The following is a 19,806-nucleotide window of genomic DNA, read 5'->3' on the forward strand; positions in this document are numbered from 1 at the left end:
CAAACATAGCCATCCACTAAGCTACAGCGGCCACTTGGCAGCTTGCTATTCTCCCTTTGGTACAATATATCCCTCTAGCTCTTGGCAAGAAAACGAGTCCCTTTTGAGTATGCCCTCTTGTTTGAAATGATAAAACATTCTTAGAATAACCTTTGCCACATAAGGGACGTGCTTTCTCTGCAAGCAGTAAGCAATGGTCTAAATATTTTCTTTTAAAATCCACAGCAACGCAGTAGGGTTAGCTAAAGTTTTTCTTAGAGTCATTTTGGCCCAAGAAGCTTCTTGGAGGACGTTCCATATGTGCATCCTCTGCTCAACACCTGCTGCTGAATGAAATTCCAGAGGACCTCTTGATGTGGCAGTCGCAAGATGTGTGCCCCACCCCTAGCAGCGGTGGAAATCAGTCTAAACACATTTTGGGGTGAAAATGGGCTGCAGCTTTCTAGGAGTACAACAAGGAAGCAGGGTTGGCATGGCAGTTGGGCAGGGATCTGGTTTCCTATTCTGACAACCCTTGCCCATTGGAATGCATGTCCTAACTTGCCAACTCCCTTGGGAGCTGGCCAGTGTTGGACACCAGTTTTGCACAGGCAGTGCTTGGGGGAGGTGGAGCTTTGCTTTGGAAACTCCTGTTTCTACATTGTAGAAACCAGTCCAGTTGTTGCCCATAGAAGCACACTCCACTACCCGACTTGCTTAACTCCACTCACTGTTGAGTTGTTCTTTCACAAGAGCTTCCTCCCAGCTTGCTTTTCTAGAAATTGAGACTTTAAATGGGAAGCAAGGTAGCGGCAGCCATAGAGGAACTAATTCGAACTGCCCGGTGCTAATGTAACCTTTTCTTCTACTTGGCAAGGAATTTTTTTAACTCCTGTGATATTTCCCTCTCTACTATCGAGGGCACAGCAAGAGCTTTTGCATTTGAGGGTATAGTGTGACTGATTCAACTTATTCCCCACAGCAGCAGCCTTTATCGTTCGGGCTGGAGGGAGCATATCTGAAGGAAGACACGAAGGATGTTCACTCTTTGACAGAACATTTTGGTCCTAAAACAGCACAAAAAAATCTCTTGCTTAGTGCTAAATTCGTTTTAGCGATCACAGTGATTGATAGGGTAATGCTTTTCAGTAGGTTATTCCTCTAACATCATCATTATTTATCAACCCAATTAATGTTAATAATATTAGTTATGTCATAGAATGATACATATAATGAGAATATCATGTGAGCCCTGCTCAGGTATTCTTCCTACTACATGATTTCCATTGTATTTGCGATGTGTGTGTGTGTGTGGGGGGGGGGGTTATAGCCCTTGTAAAATATATACTTAATGTGCATTAAACATTGTATGTATAAAATATTATATGGAGGTGTGCATTTGTAGAATGTTTGCAGAGAACTAGCAAGCACAGAAGGTACTTGTGCAGCTGTAGCTGCAAAATGAGGGTGGAGTCTTTGTTTTAGTGTTTATGACAAATCTCTGGGAATCTGAGTCTCTCTCGGAAACTGACAGCATACTGAGGAAGCAACTTGCTGATCTGAATCTCTGTCTAGGACCAGAGAAACAAATGAGAACTAAGAGAAAGCTGGACTACATTGCTAATTGTTTAAGAGCAATGCAATTTGTTGATTTGTATTTGCAATGACTTTTTTTGGTAACAAGCTTAAAGACAGCTGGCTGTAAAAATTGCTAGTTGTTTAAGAGCAATGTGTTGTTTTGTATTTACAATGGATTTATTTTGTAACAAGTTTAAAGACAGTTTGCCGTAAGACGTTGGAACACTTCTCTTGATGTGCAAAGCTTATTGATTCATAACTCGGCACAAGGTCCAGGTCAGGGAATTCGGCTCACATCACTCTAATAGTCCTTGCTCCCCACTCCACTATTTTTTGTGCCTGCAGCCCTCAGCATTGGGGTTGAGCTTATGCAGCAGGGAACCTGATCATTTAGACTCCCCGTACAATTAGGACCCAGCATTCCAAGTTGCATAAGCAGAGCAGGCTCAGGCGGTAACTGTCCCTGGAAAATAGGGACACTTGGAGAGTCTGGGGTTCAAGAGATGGATATGATTCCTATAGCTCAGTCAGCAGATAGACTCATGTCTGCAAAGCGAGATATGTCAAGCCTTTATTTGTTATAATTGTGATGATCATGGCGTACAGCTGATGAAAACCCCAAATTAACAATCTCAGAAAATTAGAATATTAAATGAAATCAGTAAAACAGGGATTGCAAATAGAGCAATATTGGACCTCTGAGAAGTAGACACATGCATATGTACTCAGTACTTGGTTTGGGCCCCTTTTGCATCAATTATTGCCTCAATGCGGCGTGGCATGGATGCTATCAGCCCGTGGCACTGCTGAGGTGTTATGGAAGACCAGGATGCTTCAATGGCAGCCTTCAGCTCTTCTGTATTGCTCGGTCTCATGTCTCTTATCTTTCTCTTGGCAATGCCCCATAGATTCTCTATGGGGTTCAGGGCAGGTGAGTTTGCTGGCCAATCAAGCACAGTAATCCCATGGGTATTGAACCAGGTTTTGGTACTTTTGGCAGTGTGGGCAGGTGCCAAAGTCCTGCTGGAAAATGAAGTCAGCATCCCCATAAAGCTCATCTGTGGAAGGAAGCATGAAGTGCTCCAAAATCTCCTGGTAGACGGCTGCGTTGACCCTGGACTTAATGAAGCACAGTGGACCAACACCAGCTGATGACATGGCTCCCCAAATCAACACAGACTGTGGAAACTTCACACTGGACTTCAAGCATCTGGCATTGTGTGCCTCCCCATTCTTCCTCCAGACTCTGGGTCCTTGGTTTCCAAATGAGATGCAAAAGCTGCTCTCATCAGAAAAGAAATTTGTGGTTTTCATCAGCTATACGCCATGATCATCACAATTATTAACAAATAAAGGCTTGACATACCTCACTTTGCATGTCATGAGTCTATCTTATATATTAGTTTCACCTTTTAAGTTGAATTACTGAAATAAATGAACTTTTCCACGATATTCTAATTTTCTGAGTTTCACCTGTATATCAAGAGAAGGAGCCTGTTGGTTCTGGCCGCTCTTACCTCCTGCCTCCCCCTTCAAGGCAGCAGAGGTCCCTGCTTCTCAATGTAAGCTCCTTGTCATGCTCCTACGAGTCTTCAGATGCACCTTGGCATGTTAAAATGACAACTGTGGCATCAAAGATCATGGTTGCCTATAGCTGCGGTAGGCTAATGTTGACCTAGTCCTACAGAACTGCCTCTGTGATGTAATGGATAGAGTTGGACTTGGACCTGAGGGACCAGAGTTCCCACTCAGGTGTAAAATTCATTGGGTGACCTTGGGCCACTCACAGACTCTCAGCCTAACCTACCTCATAGGGTTGTTGTGAGGGTGAAATGTGGGAGAACCATGTACACCACCACAAGGTTCTTGGTGGGAAAAGTGGTATATTAACGCAATAAAATAAATGAAAATATTTACACTGTCCTTCAGCACCCAAGACTAGATTTTGCCCGATGAATTTGATATCGCCCAATTCCCACACGAAATGTCCTGATGCTCGTGTCTTGAGGCCTAGGCTGAACTGTAGACATCCTCTGTGTTTCGTACTTTTCTGAATGTTGCAGTGAAGTTCTTTTGACAGTTTAAAAGTATCAAACTTTCCTTTAAAACGTTTGCAGAGGCATTCAGCGGCTGGAAGATACTGTTCCTGGCAACCCTGGAATTATTAGGTGTCAAAGTATGTGGCTGATTTACATTTTAAGATACCCTTTAATTTTATGTTGATAGTATTGCTTTCTTACTATGTCTGGAATCCTTTGGAAGTTTGAGCAGGATAGAAAATAAATAAATGCCTATTTTAAGAGAAAATGAGGTTTTATTATGGAAGACTTGAGAACAGTGGATGTGAAAAAGCCACATCGCCATTCGGAAGCTGGTGAAATGTATACATGGCCACTAGGTGGAGACTTTGTATTAGTTTTCATAAAGTGAGTGAACTAGGTGGGGAAAAGGCAAGCTTAAAAATATTTGACAGTCCCTGTAAGAGAGAATTATGCAGAATATTTAATTTCTTTGTGTTACTTGTATATGTGTGCTGCTTTATAGAAATGTGAGCACTAAACGTAGGACAACTTGTTTTTGGTTTGTTTTTTTTTTAAAATGCCACCAAATTTTCCTAACTAGGTGGTTACAGTAAATACAGTAAATGAGAAGTTTTTACATTTCTGTTGCATGAAGATCGATGCTTCTTCCCTCAATATATTTCTCCTGTATGGGGATATCGTGTAGTCTCAGCAGAGAAACGCCAGCTTGTTTTCAGTCAAATGATAACTCACTCCTGAGATTCTACCTAGCTGTGGATAGATCAGGATTGCCTTCACAGGGTTAATTCATTCATTGTGGCAAATCCAGGAGACAATGTACAGTGTAATCCTATGGTTTTTTAATTTTATTTTTAATTTATGGTATGTTTTGTTGTTGCAGCCTTAGTCTGTCCTGTACGGACAGGCAAAGCGCAGTTGAAACTTTTTAGTACTGCCATCCCTTTAATTACATATTTTTTCTTGCCCTTATTTATTATACAGATAGTAGATTTATTCTTGTTCAGTCATCATGGCTGCAGCATTCCTAAATTGTCTTTAGTCAGTTGCGGAGGCAAGTATGTGTGCTAATTACTGATTTTCTCTTTGCCACTAGAACAATTATTTTTAATAATAATAACAATAATAATAAGCTCAAGTTCACAACTGGGAGAAGATTGATCTGCTTGTTGAGTTCACAATGACACTCAAGCCTGTCTATTCAGGTTTTCTGTGTGTTTCCCCATTGGTAGCTCCTAGGCAAATAAGCATTTTCTCTATATAAGGTTATATGTTCTGCAGAGAAAGTCTATGACCTACTCTTCCCTCTTAGTTTTATGCTGTTGATGTTACTCTTTTACTCCTTTCCTGATTAAGTTGGCAGACTCGATGCGTGAGCTCAGATCCCTGCAACATTATACATGCCAATGATGTTATGTTGAGTGTGCTGTAGATGACTTATTTTGTAAAGTGTTGCACAGCAGTGAATATGTAGCATGTAAAATTAGGGCAGCAATCTTAGGACTCATCCACAACTTCAGTTTGACCCATATTTTGATTGTATTGTGTACCTGATAAATCAGATCTTATCAGATGCATGGAAAATCAGAAGAGAGATTTTACTGAACCAGACTTCAGTTCAGCAGGTAAAATCGGGTTTTTGCAATGTACAGCCACAGAACAACAGAAAAAGTTCTTGAACCCAGGGGAATTAATAGGTACACAGTACAATCAAAATACAGGTGAAGTGAAAGTTGAATGAGCCCTTACTCTTGATAGGGGTGTCTTATTTCTGAGTGAGCAAATATAGGATTTCACTGCCCAAAATGCTGGAAGTGCCTGATTTGGTTTTCTCTTTCATTTTTATCACTCTGCAAACTATGCTGTTTTCTAAAGATGCCTTTGGCGTCCTTTCCTGTCGCGTAAACTATCTGTAATTTGAGAATTCATTATCTCCTCCCTCTGTGGAAGCATTTCATTACAAACGGCAGTTTATTTTGGGCCCTCTTCCTCTCCTGCCACCTAAACAAATATGGAGATGTTGCTTCTGTTAGCTTGGCTAGGTTATTCTAATGGAACTGCCCGTTCATTCATAAAATGACAATTTCCAGAGTTTCTTGGAAACCAGCACAGTTAAATCAGTTTTAGTACAGATGCGCCTTTTGATCCCTTTTTTAGAACTGCCCACCTGATGTTGCTTCTGTGTGCCAAATAAATGACCTTCAGCATTAATCTTCATGAAAATTACAATGTTCTCAACTGTATTTAGCTGTCAGGGTAAGCCTGATGTGGCCACAATCCTCTAACAAGGCTACTTATACCAATATAAAGAAGGGGATATAATGGATAATGCAGAGTAGTTTGTTTATATCATCATCATCATCATCATCATCATCATTATTTTAAGTAACTAGAAATGTTTCCAAGAACCTCTCCTTGATCAATCAATCTAGCTGAGAAATCATTAATCAACTTGTAGAATTTACTGTTTTGAAGTAAATAAATCTACAGTTTATAAGATTATGCTTAAATCGTGCTCCAGTTTCTGTGGCATATAATGATCTCATCTTCTCTAAAATTTTGGTCTGTTCTAGAACAGGGGTGGCAACAGGTGATTTATGGCCTGCCAGCCCCTGAAATGACCAAGAGATAGAACACCCTGCTTGCTCTTTACAGAGTGATCTTAAAAAAGGAGTGCTTTATCTCCTGATCAGGAGGAGCCCTAAAGAGCAGACAGAGGGCTTTTAGCTCCCATCTTAGCACTAGGCACCATAGTGCTAAAGTTGGAGATAAAATCCTCTGCGTACTTTCTAAGAGTGAAAGGCAACATTTCTTCCTCCCACCACCACTCCAGTGATAGAGTGTGCCCATAATGATCTGTTTTGGGGTGTTGTTCCGTCTACATCAGTGTCCCTACCACCACCACGTCATCTGTGTATGCACACTGCCAATGGAATCATAGCTGTCAACTTACAGATTTGAAAATAAGGGATCAGCAGCCAAAATAAGGGATTTTCAGAGCACAGGTATGTTCAACTTCTGAGCCCCTCCAAGCCAAAGGCAGAAAGCCCAGCCAGCAGCCAAACAAAGCCTCAAGCGGTGGTTCCCACAGCGCAGCAACCCGGCAAAGGGGATGCAGCAAGGAAAACCACCGTCACCTCTCCGCTGGGAAGCGCTGAGCAAAGGCGAGTCCCCAGGCAACGCGGCCGATTTGATCGGCACAAGGCATGCAAACTCCACCCCCCCAGTCGTTCTTAGACTCCTTATTGGGTGAGCAACGCAGCCAAGCAACACAGTTGGAGCCTCCCTCCTCCCTGGCCGGGAGGGAGGGAGAGGAGCTGCTTCCTTTGAAACCCTGGAAATTTAAGGGACATCATCAATAAAGGACAGCAGCGGGACACGGCACTGGGATAAGGGACTTTCCCACCAAATAAGGGACGGTTGACAGCTATGAATGGAATATGGGAAAAGGGTGGGGCTGGCTGAGCTGACCCAATGGCTGTTACCAAGAGGGGTATGTAACAATAACATACCAGCAAATGTCTTGGTTATATATGATAAAACCACAAGGCTTCCATCAGCCCACTTCGGACATCAGAGGAGGCATCTGCAGCCACATAGTCTGAGTGGTCAGTGGCTACGGCCTTACTTCCGTCTTGATTGCCACACCCTCAATTGACTAAATTCCAATTTCAGGCTAATCCCCTTGAGTTTAGTTGGGCCATTCTAGAATGGCTTGTGTAAATCTGGTCTGGAAGCAATGATATCTTATATGGAAACATTTAACATACCCAAGAAGAAAGTTTCCCCCTCAACAGACTTAGAGGGCATTGTAACTTTATGTAATGGTTGGACAATGACGTTAAGCCAGAAGACATTAGGTGCACAATAATAATAAGTAATCCCACTGTTATTGAAAACCCAATCTGAGATGTTAAAATTGGAATCATGCATCCAGTTGTTATTTCTATGTGATGAATGTCTGGTTTGCCCTAAGCTGCTGAACTATTAATTCTGAGTGCTTCCACCATTGTTCTTATGCCTGTAGATACTGCTGCAAAGAAGATTAGAAGCTTTATTGCTTAAACAGAAAACTCTGAAATGGTACAATAGGTGAAAGATAAGTCTGTGTACAACAAAAGGCAAATTTGCATGGACTTATTTTAACCGAACATTTGACCTACAGCTTAAACAATTAAAAAACCACCAAAAAACCCAAACCAGAACACCACTGAAAACAGTAATCTAAAAGTTAATATATTGAAAACTACTTTTTTCCCCTTGAATCTTAACTCTCAATTATATTTTTAATTAAAAGTTGATACTTTTAAGACTGTGTTTGGCACTTGTCCACACTATTGGAAAGTAATAACCTTTTCCCATCAAAAAAATCTGAAGATCTCAGTATGTTTTTACTCTGTGGTTATCACCACTTTCTTCCACAAACTATATAAATTTAACCTGTCCCATCTCTTCAAGTACTTTCAACACATCCATCTCTATTTTCACCCAAGCTTTATTTTGTATAGAGTTGCTGTTGAATTTCACCTACAGCTGGAATCTGTAGGCCTTTCTAGGACAACCCCACCCCCACCCCCCAACAATGTTGAGAAGTTGAAAGCTATCACATATCAAAAATATTACTATCATGCATGTGTGATAGGGGATGATTCCTCTGCATGGGTTATTCTATGTGTGTCATCTTTGTATACATCCATAGTAAGGTATTCATGGACCAGTTTAAGAATTGGCTCTAGAAACATCGCCAACTGTATCACTAGATCTCTAAAGGGTGTTGCTGAGCTTTGTTTTCCTGAAGTAAAGAAGAAATCCAGTATATGGAACATCAAAGAAATCCACTCCTGAGGAAACACTGGACATGGCACATGTATCTAGAGTACCAATGAAGCAGGTGCTTTTCCCTAAGTCCAGGGGCCACCAACCATTTGCAAAGCAGAGAAATTGTCATGGCCACCACTGGCAACCTACAGGCATTTTTGTGTATGCATAGACCCCTTGGAACCAAACACCCGTGTAAGATGCAGTTGTGCTGTACGTATTCATAGCTCAGTTGGTAGAGCATGCAACTCTTAATCTCAGGGTTGTGGGTTTGAGCCCCACATTGGGCAAAATATTCCTGCATTGCAGGGGGTTGGGCTAAATGACCCTTGTGTTCGTTTCCAACTCCACAGTTCTATGATAATATCCTATTTTCCTCCCACCACTGAACTGTGTACTTCTTGATAGACTTGAAGGCAGTGGAGTAATGCAATTTTGAGGGGGGCATGCCACCACAAGCCTGCCAAAGCAGTCAATGTAAGGCTTGACTTAAGATTTATCTTAATTGTACATGACTTTTTCCAGCTGCTTTCTCCCAGTTTTCCTGCTAGATCTTTAAGGAGGCAGTGAAAGATCATAGAACCTCGATGAGTAAAGCATGGGGAAATTCTTCAAACAACCTCCTAGGGTGTGGAGTAGCCCAGGGATAGCCAATATGATGTCCTCCAGCTATTTTGAACTCCCACCAGTCCCAGCCAGCATGGTAATAGTAGCTTTAATCCACCAGGATCTGGTAGATCCACAGGCTCAGGGCCATATCTTATGAAACAATAATTCTGGTAGATAATTCTGGGTGATTAATTACTCTTCTGTTTTTCCTGTTTTCAGTGCCTCTGTACTCTTTCACATTGAGGTCCAGATATAGAATTAAACAAATTCTGCTCCCCTCACCCCCCCCAAAAAAATTCTCATTAACCTCAGCAGGTCACTTGATTCCGTGGCATTCGGCTCTCCAAGAAGGCATGCACTTTTGTACTGCTTGTCAGTGGATTTCTATAAAATGGCAGAGCTTTGTGTCAGAACTGTCTTGTTCTTGAACAGCAGATGCCCAGAGACAATTACATTTCCACGCTGACAGCTTGATATCTCAGATTCTTTCTCTCTTGGTCCCCGGAAGGAAATGAGAAGATTTCACAAAGTTGAAATCAGTTTCCAGGAAAGCTGTGTTGTGTGAGCTTCATATTAAATCGGCCCAATGTCACAATGTGCAGGCTTGTGGCTCCTTCGTTGATAGTCAAGGGGAATAGCTACAGGACTGACTGCACAGTGACCTCAGGCTAAGAGCTGCGGAACAATGCCTCAGGGAAGCTCCAAAGATTTATCATAATACTCTTTGTTTATAGGAACTTTCAGGTATAACGGAGACTGACAGATACCCTACCACAAAGGTGATGGAGTTAAAAAAAAAGAAGAGGATGGCGATCTAGAGAGACAGGAAGTCCAGTATGTACACTCACACGGTATACAAAAATCTCTTTTAACTGGATAATGTTTACTGCTCCCTAGAGCTATTTCTCTTGATAGGCTGGCAAAAAAGATTAACATGCTGTGCTGACTCTTCACAGCCTCTTGCGTTTGTTATTTCATTCGTCTAGTCAGATACTGCGGAGGTGCCATGCTGCTTGGTTCATGTTTGTGCATCTGTTGCTACTGCCAACAAAGCTCATATTATAATGTGATAAAGATGGCAGTGAGTATATGGGACATTGTCTTCCTGTAGGAAGTTGTTGTCATTGAGTGAGTTCCTAGGAAGCATCTCTGAGGTTGTGCCATAAACTTTGGACCCTCCTTTCAACGCTCCAGATTTTGCTTTGGATGACACCCAGACACTGCTAGATGACCCTCAAACCTTTTTCCACTTATCTTACCTGTTCCACTTCCCTGTTCTACCCCAAACTTCATTTTAATTAAATAAGTCTGAGTCTCCTAACTTAGACTCTAAACGATATAAGGTAAAGGACCCCCATGCAGTCAAAGGCGACTGGGGTTACGGCACTCATCTCAATTTTCAGGACAAGGGAGCTGGCATTTGTCCACAGACAGCTTTCCGGGTCATGTGTTCAGCATGACTAAACCACTTCTGGTGCAACGGGACACCATGACAGAAGCCAGAGCACACGGAAACGCTGTTTACCTTCCCACTGCAGTTGTACCTATTTATCTACTTACACTGGCATTCTTTCGAACTGCTAGGTTGGCAGGAGCTGGGACAGAGCAACGGAAGTTCACCCCGTTGCGGGGATTCGAACTACCGACCTTCTGATCGGCAAGCCTAAGAGGCTCAGTGGCTTAGATAAGCCTTATAATGACAGAAACTGTGATTTAGGAAGATTGTTTCACTTTACCAGCTAAGCAAAAAAAGAAAAACAGAGCTTCATTCTTAAAATATCCAGATTGCCTTTACATCAGCCCTGCCTCACCTCCCCACCCCTTAAATGGTAAAATACATATCGAATAAACATATATAAACCAATAGCAATGCCGAGAGCTGCTTACCTTTGTATCCCCACATTTCTTCCAGACTTTCTGCTTTCAGCTTCCTAAGAACAACAGAATTTGCCTCTTAGTGTGAGGTGTGTTATGTTGCTTGGTGTGGAAATAGGTTTGAGATGAGCATGGAAATGGGTGATGACTCCTGATGTCACAGTACTATATCTTTATGCTGATCCTTGAGGAACATATATTCCCAAAGCATAGTTTGTTACACTACCTTCCTACTGAAACATTTCAGGAGGAGAAGGTAGAGGACAGACACTTGCAAATGTATGAAAGTTATTGTGTGCATCACATGTTAGAAATATTTCTACACTGATCTTCAATAACGATTCCTAGAGCAGTTTTCATATGAAGAAATTACAAATGTTCCTGTTACTCTGGTTATCCGAGAAGCTGTTAATCTGCACATTTTAACCCCATGTTGTACACTAGAGTTCACTGCCAGAGAGAAGACATGTTAAAATAGGGATTTCAGCAGTTAGTTCATTTTCAAAAGGTCACAATGATCTACTTTGTGATATTCTTCAAAGAGCGAACCCTCCAATACTTCTTCATGAGCAGCAGACCTTGCAGTGAGAAAAAACAACAACAGGAGACTGGACTTGGTGTCTGTACTGTAGATTTTAAGACCTCCCACACTTGTGTGTGGTCAGGAGTAGCTGCCTATCTGGAAAAAAGGTGGTAGTTCTGGTAAAGAATCTGTTGGGTATATGTCCAGGTTTCATGAAAATGACCAATAAACTGATCATTTTATGATTAATTCACAGTTGAAGATGTTAATTTTTGCAGATGAGGTTTGAAAAAATTGCAACTAGATGCTTATGTTATCTTTGAATGTGTCCTTTGTGGTTATATTACGTATGCAATTTGCAAAATTATGAATTTTCCTAGAAACTATTATTCTTCATTTTATTTTTAACTCCCCCCCTTTAGTTTCTTGAATCATCAGATTTCATTCAATTGGGCTATAATCCAAAATTACATTTTTCTATTTTTGCAATTTGAAAAATTATGAATTTACCTAGAAACAATGACTTTTCATTTCATTTTCATTTTTTTACTCCCTCTCCTCTTCAGTTTATTGAATTATCAGATATCCTTCAGCTGGGCTGTAATCCAAAATTACTTTTTTTTCTATTTTAGCTTGGTTAAAAAGGTGTAGGGATGAAAATAAAAGGACATGGATCAATCTAGAGTAGAATGAAAAGTCTAGCATTTGCTTCTCCCATGAGCAGAATAGTTTTGACTGTTGTGAGTCAAGAAAGGAGATTCTGACTAAACAAAAGGAAGAACTTTCTGACAGTAAGAGCTGTTTGACAGTGGAACATTCTCCCTCAGGAGGTTGTGGACTCTCCTTCTTTGGAGGTTTTTAAGAGAGATTGGATAGCCATCAGTCATGGATGCTTTAGCTGAGACTTCTGCATTGCAGAGGGTTGGGCTATATGAACTTTGGGGTCCTTTCCAAATCTACAATTCTATGATTCTATGAAGTGGGACTGCGGAGTAAAATACTTAGAAGAGAAACAAGATGATATGCAAGGGTTCAAAAAAGAAAAGAAAAGCCAACAGGCAATCCTAAAAATCAGCCATCCTGAAAATAACTATAGAATAACAGGACAGGAGAATGACACTGATACAATACTTTCCCAGGGCAAAGAATAACTATAAGCGTCACACAAATTGGTGGTTACTGGAAGTCTAGACAGAAAATGGTGGTCAGTTGTAAATATCTCAATTGCTGCAAGGAGACGAACTTACGTATCTACTATGGCAGATGTTGACAGAAATACACACACACACACACACACAAGCAATAAACACAGCTAACAAGCATAGGGGGTGTTAATGTTCAGGAGTCAGCAAACCGTTATGTCGGTTATTTTAAGTGGCTGTTGCCCTGGCTGTCTGGCTGGTTTAGAAAAGAGAAAAGAATGTTTCCCACTAAAGAAGTAGAAGTCTGATGAGTATTCTTCGTTGTAAAAAATAAAATAAAAATACATGCACTTGACAGATTGTATCCTTTGGAGGAAAACACCGAAGATAATATAATACAGTGCAAAGTTCACCCTGCAACTTCTGAAAAATGAATGAGGGGTTTAAGCATTGCAGTGAAAGGTGGGTGGGGGAAAACATAGGTGAATGTTTTGTGAGAGGCAACAAACAAAAGAACTGAATGGTGAAAGGAATGTGATGTACTTCTGTAGTCACCCAGAGGGAGCATTTGCTACCTTGGTCCTAAGCCATTCAAGCTTGTTTGTTGAGTACTTAGTTACTTATAAAGCGTTATTAGTACAAGTATGGGTGCTTTTTGCCTCTGATACACTTTCAACCAAAAAGTTAAGAAATGTGCCTCAAGTTTTTAATTTAATTGACTCAGTTTTTAAGCATATTATTAGTAACAAATTTTAAAATCCAACTTTTAGCTTCTTCAGCAATGTCAGCTTTATGTTCCGATTCCTATATTCCTGTCTTCTCTGTATGCCAATAAAGGTTGATTGATTGATTGATTGATTGATTCTTAGGCAAAGACTATCAGACATGCGACACCACAGTAAAAAGTATCTCACCATTCAAAATATGATTAAAGCAAGCTAATAGCGTGATCAGTAGAAATTTTAAAAATGGACGAAGAGTATTAATTTAGAGTTTTAAGAAGTGATCTTTCAGTACACCAATAACAGTAGCATAAAGGTTAATGGCTGATAGGAAACTTGTTGACAGCAGTGAATGTTTAAACATTTTAATTTGAAGAGAACAATAATATTATTCAATAAAATGACTAGAAAAACCCAAAATTAAGAATATGGTTAAGATTACTGAATGATATGAGAGGAGTTAGTAGAAATAAATTTGGAAGTAGCATTTCTGTAACTGGAATTTGGTATCCAATTTAAAATACAAGATATATATATATATATATATATATAGTGTTTTATGTTGGCCAGAACCACAGCAAATAGAAGGGGTTCCTCATAGCAATGAATCAGCTAGGTGTTTTCCCCTTCATTATATTGGAATAATTGGAATAATTAGATTGACAGTTCAATCCTATACCTGTCTGCTTGAGTTCAGTTGAACTTTATTCCCAGTTAAGTCTGTATAGGATTGCAAAGTAGATTACCAAAGCTGCACATTTCAGCTAAATGGGTACAGATTTTGCAAGAGTTAGAACTCTTGTTTTTGTGTTCTTCAAAATTCCTCAGGTGTTTTGCTCAAGAAGGAGCCTCAAAACCACCCTCGGTTTTTCTTTAGGTGGAATTAATTCGTTGGTACCTGTTGAACATATCTTGCTGCTGCCTCCATAGAAAAGCTTGCAGAGGGACCCAAGATGTTCTGATACTGTCTGTCTATTCAACCCCGAATCTTCAAAGCTGATTGGCAGGTAGCAGCATAATTCCTCAGTCAGCTTTCAGGGAGGTCTGACAAGGTGTGCCAGTGGGAAGAAGTTTTGTTTTTTTCAGGTGGGGCAAAGGACTTTTACAATTTTGGAACATGGTGTTTTATAGTTACTTTGAGGTAAGTTGAAATCCAGGACAGAAATAGTTTCTCTCCAAAAGGGGAATGTGATGGCCTGGGATTCAGACTCGGAGGGTGAACCTGAGGAATCCCAGCCTGCACAGGATTCCCCGCCTCCAGCACCAGATGAGCTGGGGCTGGGGCTTGAGCCTGAAGGGTCCTCACCTGTCCTGGATCCTCAGGTGTGGGCATCAGCTGAGTCTGCTCTGGCTCCTGAGGTGATGGAGGACCCATTGCCTGCAGGTGCTCCACTCTCAGCCCTGTCAGAGGAAGCTGAGGTTGCCTCCGGGTCCGGTAACCGGGGACCGGTAATTCTTATCCTTGGAATGCCTACTTTAATAGCTGGGCCAAACCAACTGAATATCTAATTTAGGGCTGCCAAGCATCCGTAATTTCCTGGACATATCTTGGATTCACCCATCAGAAATAGCGTCTGGGTGGAATTTTCAAAAATTGGTGAAAACCCGGGCGTATGGCAACCCATGTCAGAAGTGGTGATTTTGGGGTGAATCCCCTAAAAAATAACTTGAAAACTTCATTTTTCACTGGCAACCAATGGCAACCCTATCTGTCAGATGGCTGTCGCGGTTGCTCGAGAGTAACCAGGCAGGACTCCAAGCCTGTGTTTTACAGGTTTTATTTTGGTGCAAACTATTTACAGTGAAGAGCGCCAAAGCTCATGTCTGGCTCAATCGCTAGCAGAATCCGGGAGTGGTCTGTTTTTGGACCTCCCCCAACATAAGAGTTTCGTTACCCCAACGTTATTCTTCCCTCTTTGTGCCTTAGGCTGCTGCGCAGGATGGGCAAAGGCAAGGGCGTGTTTCCCTCCTGTCCGCCTTGCCCAGGAGCGGTGTTAAGGCTCCCACAAGCATCCTCTGGTCCTTGCAGCTCTTCCCCACTAGAGGTGGGGCCTTCCTCCTCCCCGGAAGAGGAACTGCTTCGCAAGATTTTTTTATTTTTTTATTTATTTTTAATATATATTTTATTCAGGATTTTCTTGTTTTACAGAAGTGTAGTGCCTCGTATTTTTTTCCCCATGTAACATTTTTACAAATCCGTTTCATTTCTTGAGGCATTAGGGGGAGAAGAAAAGAAAAAAGAAAGGGGGGGTGGAGAGAGGGAAGATGGATAGGGGTGGGGTCGGGTGGCGGTGTTTCTATTATGTTTAATGTATGTAGAGTTTGGTGTCAGCGTTGCTTGTGTTGTTCACTTGTGTTCCTTTGGTGGTGAGAGAGGTTGGGGTTGGCCTAGGGTGTCGCAAGATTTTCAGAGGCTCCCTGTAACACAACTGCCCTTCTGTTCCTCGCCTTTGAGCCGATGGCATTTCCCAGACACTATCTTCTTTTTTTTTATTCAAAATTATAGCAAGACATATTATCCAAAAACATATCATCCTTGTCCCCCCCATTTTTCCTCCCTCCCCCCTCCCACACAAAACCCACCCACTCCCACCCCCCAACTTCCCTCAGTTCCAGTCTTTGGTTTTTCTAAGAATGCTGTTTTCTGCATGTTACAAAGTTGTATAGATCCTCAAACTATTTAGCTGATTATTATCAATAAAAGGTTTGTGAATGTTTATTCAAAACCTGCCGGGGAGTCCAGTTCGCTTGGTTGCATCCTCAGATACTTTGTAAAGGGTTCCCATTCATCCTTAAAGTCACAGTTATCCTTGTCCCTTAGCTTATATGTCAGTTTTGCCAGTTCTGCATAGTCCATCAATTTTTCTTTAGTTGGGGTTTCTTCAGTCTTCCATCCTTGTGCTACCAGAACTCTTGCGGCTGTTGTCACATACATGAAGATGTTTTTCAACTTTTTTGGCAGGTCTTTCCCTACAATCCCCAACAAAAATGCCTCGGGTTTTTTAAACAAATGTTAAATGGAACATTTTCTTCAATTCGTTGTATATCATTTCCCAATTTTTTTAAATTACCTTACAATCCCACCACATATGATAAAATGTCCCCTCCTTTTCCTTACACTTCCAACATATATTTGAACTAGTGTTGTACATTTTTCCTAACTGCACTGGTGTTGTGTACCATCTGTACATCATCTTCATGTAATTCTCCTTCAATAGGGGACAATCTGTAAATTCCCTGACACTATCTAATTCAAATTAGGTTTAGATGAGTTTTGGGATCAAATTTATCATGTGGTGTGCCACTGAGTTCTGAATCAAGTTGCTCACGGTGGCTGCAGTTTGCAAGCTCCATTTCACCATGCCTTATTCCCCGTGTAAACAGCAGATGCAATGAGGCCCAGTCTCATTTAAAATAACATACAGTGGTGCCCCGCAAGACGAATGCCTCGCAAGACAGAAAACTCGCTAGACGAAAGAGTTTTCCGTTTTGGAGGTGCTTCGCAAAACGAATCTCCTATGGGCTTGCTTCGCAAGACGAAAATGTCTTGCGAGTTCCTGCGGGTTTTTTTCCTTCCCCCCTTTTTCTAAGCCGCTAAGCCGCTTATCAGCTGATCCGATAAGCCGCTAAAAGCCGCTAATAGCGCTAATAGCGCTAATCTGCTAATCCGTCAATGGGCTTGCTTCGCAAGACGAAAAAACCGCTAGACAAAGAGAATCACAGAACGGATTCTTTTCGTCTTGCGAGGCACCACTGTACAGTTTTGTCCTTCATTTCGGCATCTATGAGTGGGTGCAACTATTGCTGCCCCTGCGGGCAACTATTTTCTTACAGAAATTTCTCATCTGAGAAGTTAAATCATCGGGAAGAAATATGACTGCTCCTGAAACCTATTGGAGTTAAGTTTTCATAAGCAAAAGTGACTGGTGATTAGACTTTGAGGAAGAAACTTTTTGTGCTTCCTTACAGCCAAATACCAGCTACACACACACTGCATATTTTTGTGTCTACCCAGAACTAAAGTGTTCTAAATGCGACAGCCACTGCTTATTGCTCGTTTCTGTCACAAATTGCTTCATTTCAAGCTTAAAATTCTGCAATCTAAATAAAGATATTAACACATGAAAGTTCCAAATGAAGCCTTGCAGTCGCTCCAGAGAGATTGCAGGCTGTTACAGGGGAGGGGGGAAGAGAGAGAAGGCCTGTGCCATTTTAAAGGCAGGTGCCTCAGAGGTAATCATCATCATCATCATCTCCCTTGGATTATTCCAGAACTCATCAGGATGATTGCGTTCTTCCATTTGCCCAGACAGCTGGTCCTATTGATGCCAAGATGACATACGAAAATGCTAAAATGGATGCATTTCATGTGGCTGACAAAAAATAAATAAAATGCTTCCCATTGATACAGGTATTTTGATCCTGGAGTTGCCTTGACTTTCTTCATACAGGATGAGATGATCACATATTATTAAACTTGAAGAGCAAAACCAGTACCTGACCCATTACATTTTGATTTACACCTTCTAGCTGCTGTTATATATCATGTTGTCTGTCGTCACAAAATAGGATCTATTGGATTTTACGAACGTCTCTATCTGTAGACAGAGCCAAAATAGTTAATGCACACACAAGCACACACGTGCATTTTACATATGAGCATAGGAAATAGCCAGCAATACACGGTTCCCCTGAAACAGTTGCTACAAATATTGGATGTCACCATCCACTTATTTTTGCTTATTCTGATGAAGTGACCCACCTCTTAAACATCCTGCTTCTAGTAGCTGGTGCCAACAGCGTTGGTAAAATTGAGTAGGGCTGGGTCTTATTATTCAACTTTCATGACATGCAACATTTTCAATTTCCCTCTATCCCTGTCTCATCTTCCTCTCTATCGCCCAGTAAGGGCATTAAGATCAGCAACTGGAACCCAGTTAGTTTTGTCATGGCCTGATGATGATTGGCTTGTGGTAACATGCAGGCAGGCTATTTCATTGGTGGCACCAGTGTTCTGGAATACTCCTTGCTGAAATACGAGATGCTCCCATCAGTATTGGCATTCCACCACCTCTCAAAAGCACACCCATTTAGCCAAGTGTTCCACTGAACCTTACCTTATAATCTTACAGATGTAAATGTTTTTATTTTATTTTACAGCTTGATTGCAGAAAAAACCCCTCAAAGCGGCTTACAAAAAAAAGATAAAGCAATAAAATTATAACTAACAAAATTGCAACCATTATTTAAAGCACTTAACCCATTGTAACATTTAATTTAAAGTTTAACCCACAACAGAACTCATACAAATTTGTTATGGCTTTTAACTTTTATTGTAAATTCCAATTAAGGATGTTATAATACTCTGATGAGTTTATAATTGAGTTTATTATTGTAAACCTCTTAGAAGACATTTTGGCACATAAGCTGTATATACATTAAAAACAGATGCAAGCTTTGGTCATTTAGGAAGCTAACCGTTCTGATCTGTATTCTTCTTTCCCTCTGCCTGACCCCGGTCTCTCCCTGCTGTATTGTTTCTGGGTATCTTAGGTACATCTGTTGCTCGTGTGCTGCTACCCTTCCTTGTAGGCTTCCTGCAGTTGTGACTCCCTACTGATGTTTTCCTGCCAACCTAGCATTTCGAAAGTACGTCACGTGCAAGTAGATAACTAGGTACCGCTCCGGCGGGAAGGTAAACAGCTTTTCCGTGCACTGCTCTGGTTCACCAGAAGCAGCTTAGTCATGCTGGCCATATGTGCTGGAAAAACTGCGGACAAACGTCGGCTCCCTCGGCCAGTAAAGCAAGAGTCGTCTGCGACTAGACTTAACGGTCAGGGGTCCCTTTGCCTTTACTGATGTTTCAGAAGATTACTAAAAACTTTTCGTTATTATTTCAGTCATCTATCATTAGATTAGGTATATTTGTTTCTTTTAAACCATTTGTGGGATTTTAGCTGTGTATTATTGATATTTTTATTACGTACTCCCCACAGAGTGTTTAGTGAGAAAGTTACCTGTAAATCTTTCTAAATAAATCTATTACTCCTCTCACATTTAGTTCCTTGTAAGAGGCAATAGTACACACTCTCTTTTGGTGGGGGATCAAAGTTATTGGGAGAAGAAGTTTCAAAATAATTTGCCAAATAAGCGTTCAGCTATCCTGATTTCTGGGTCTCATATCTGTATGTCGGTGCTTATCCAGTTTGGGTATGACAATTGCTAGCTGTAAGTAGTTCCTTGGAATGAACGTTACACATTTATACATGCTAAATAGGAGTCAGTTTCTCCATAGCAACCATCGCTGTGGATCAGCTGCTACAAAGGCATGCTTTTCTAGTTCTTAGCATTAAAGAGCGCAGTGGTTCTGACCAATCACTGCTATTGAAAGTTAGCTTTGGGGCTGTATATAATTATTTGTACTTACGGAGGCCTTGGGATGCATTTTGGCTCCACTCCGTTGACAGGCCTGTAGTGAATGTAAACAACCACTCTTGGCTCCACTGCTATCCATTTTAGAA

General features: G+C 41.1%; 1 long non-coding RNA gene across 1 annotated transcript in view; it reads right to left on the bottom strand.

Annotated features, from left to right (window-relative positions):
* Positions 1-19,806, bottom strand: part of LOC310703496 — a 529,088-nt gene that overhangs the window by 49,467 nt on the left and 459,815 nt on the right. The gene's annotated exons all lie outside the window — the stretch shown is intronic.

The sequence above is a fragment of the Podarcis liolepis genome (assembly GCF_965112155.1).
Source record: "Podarcis liolepis genome assembly, chromosome: 3".
Classification (NCBI taxonomy): Eukaryota; Metazoa; Chordata; class Lepidosauria; order Squamata; family Lacertidae; genus Podarcis; species Podarcis liolepis.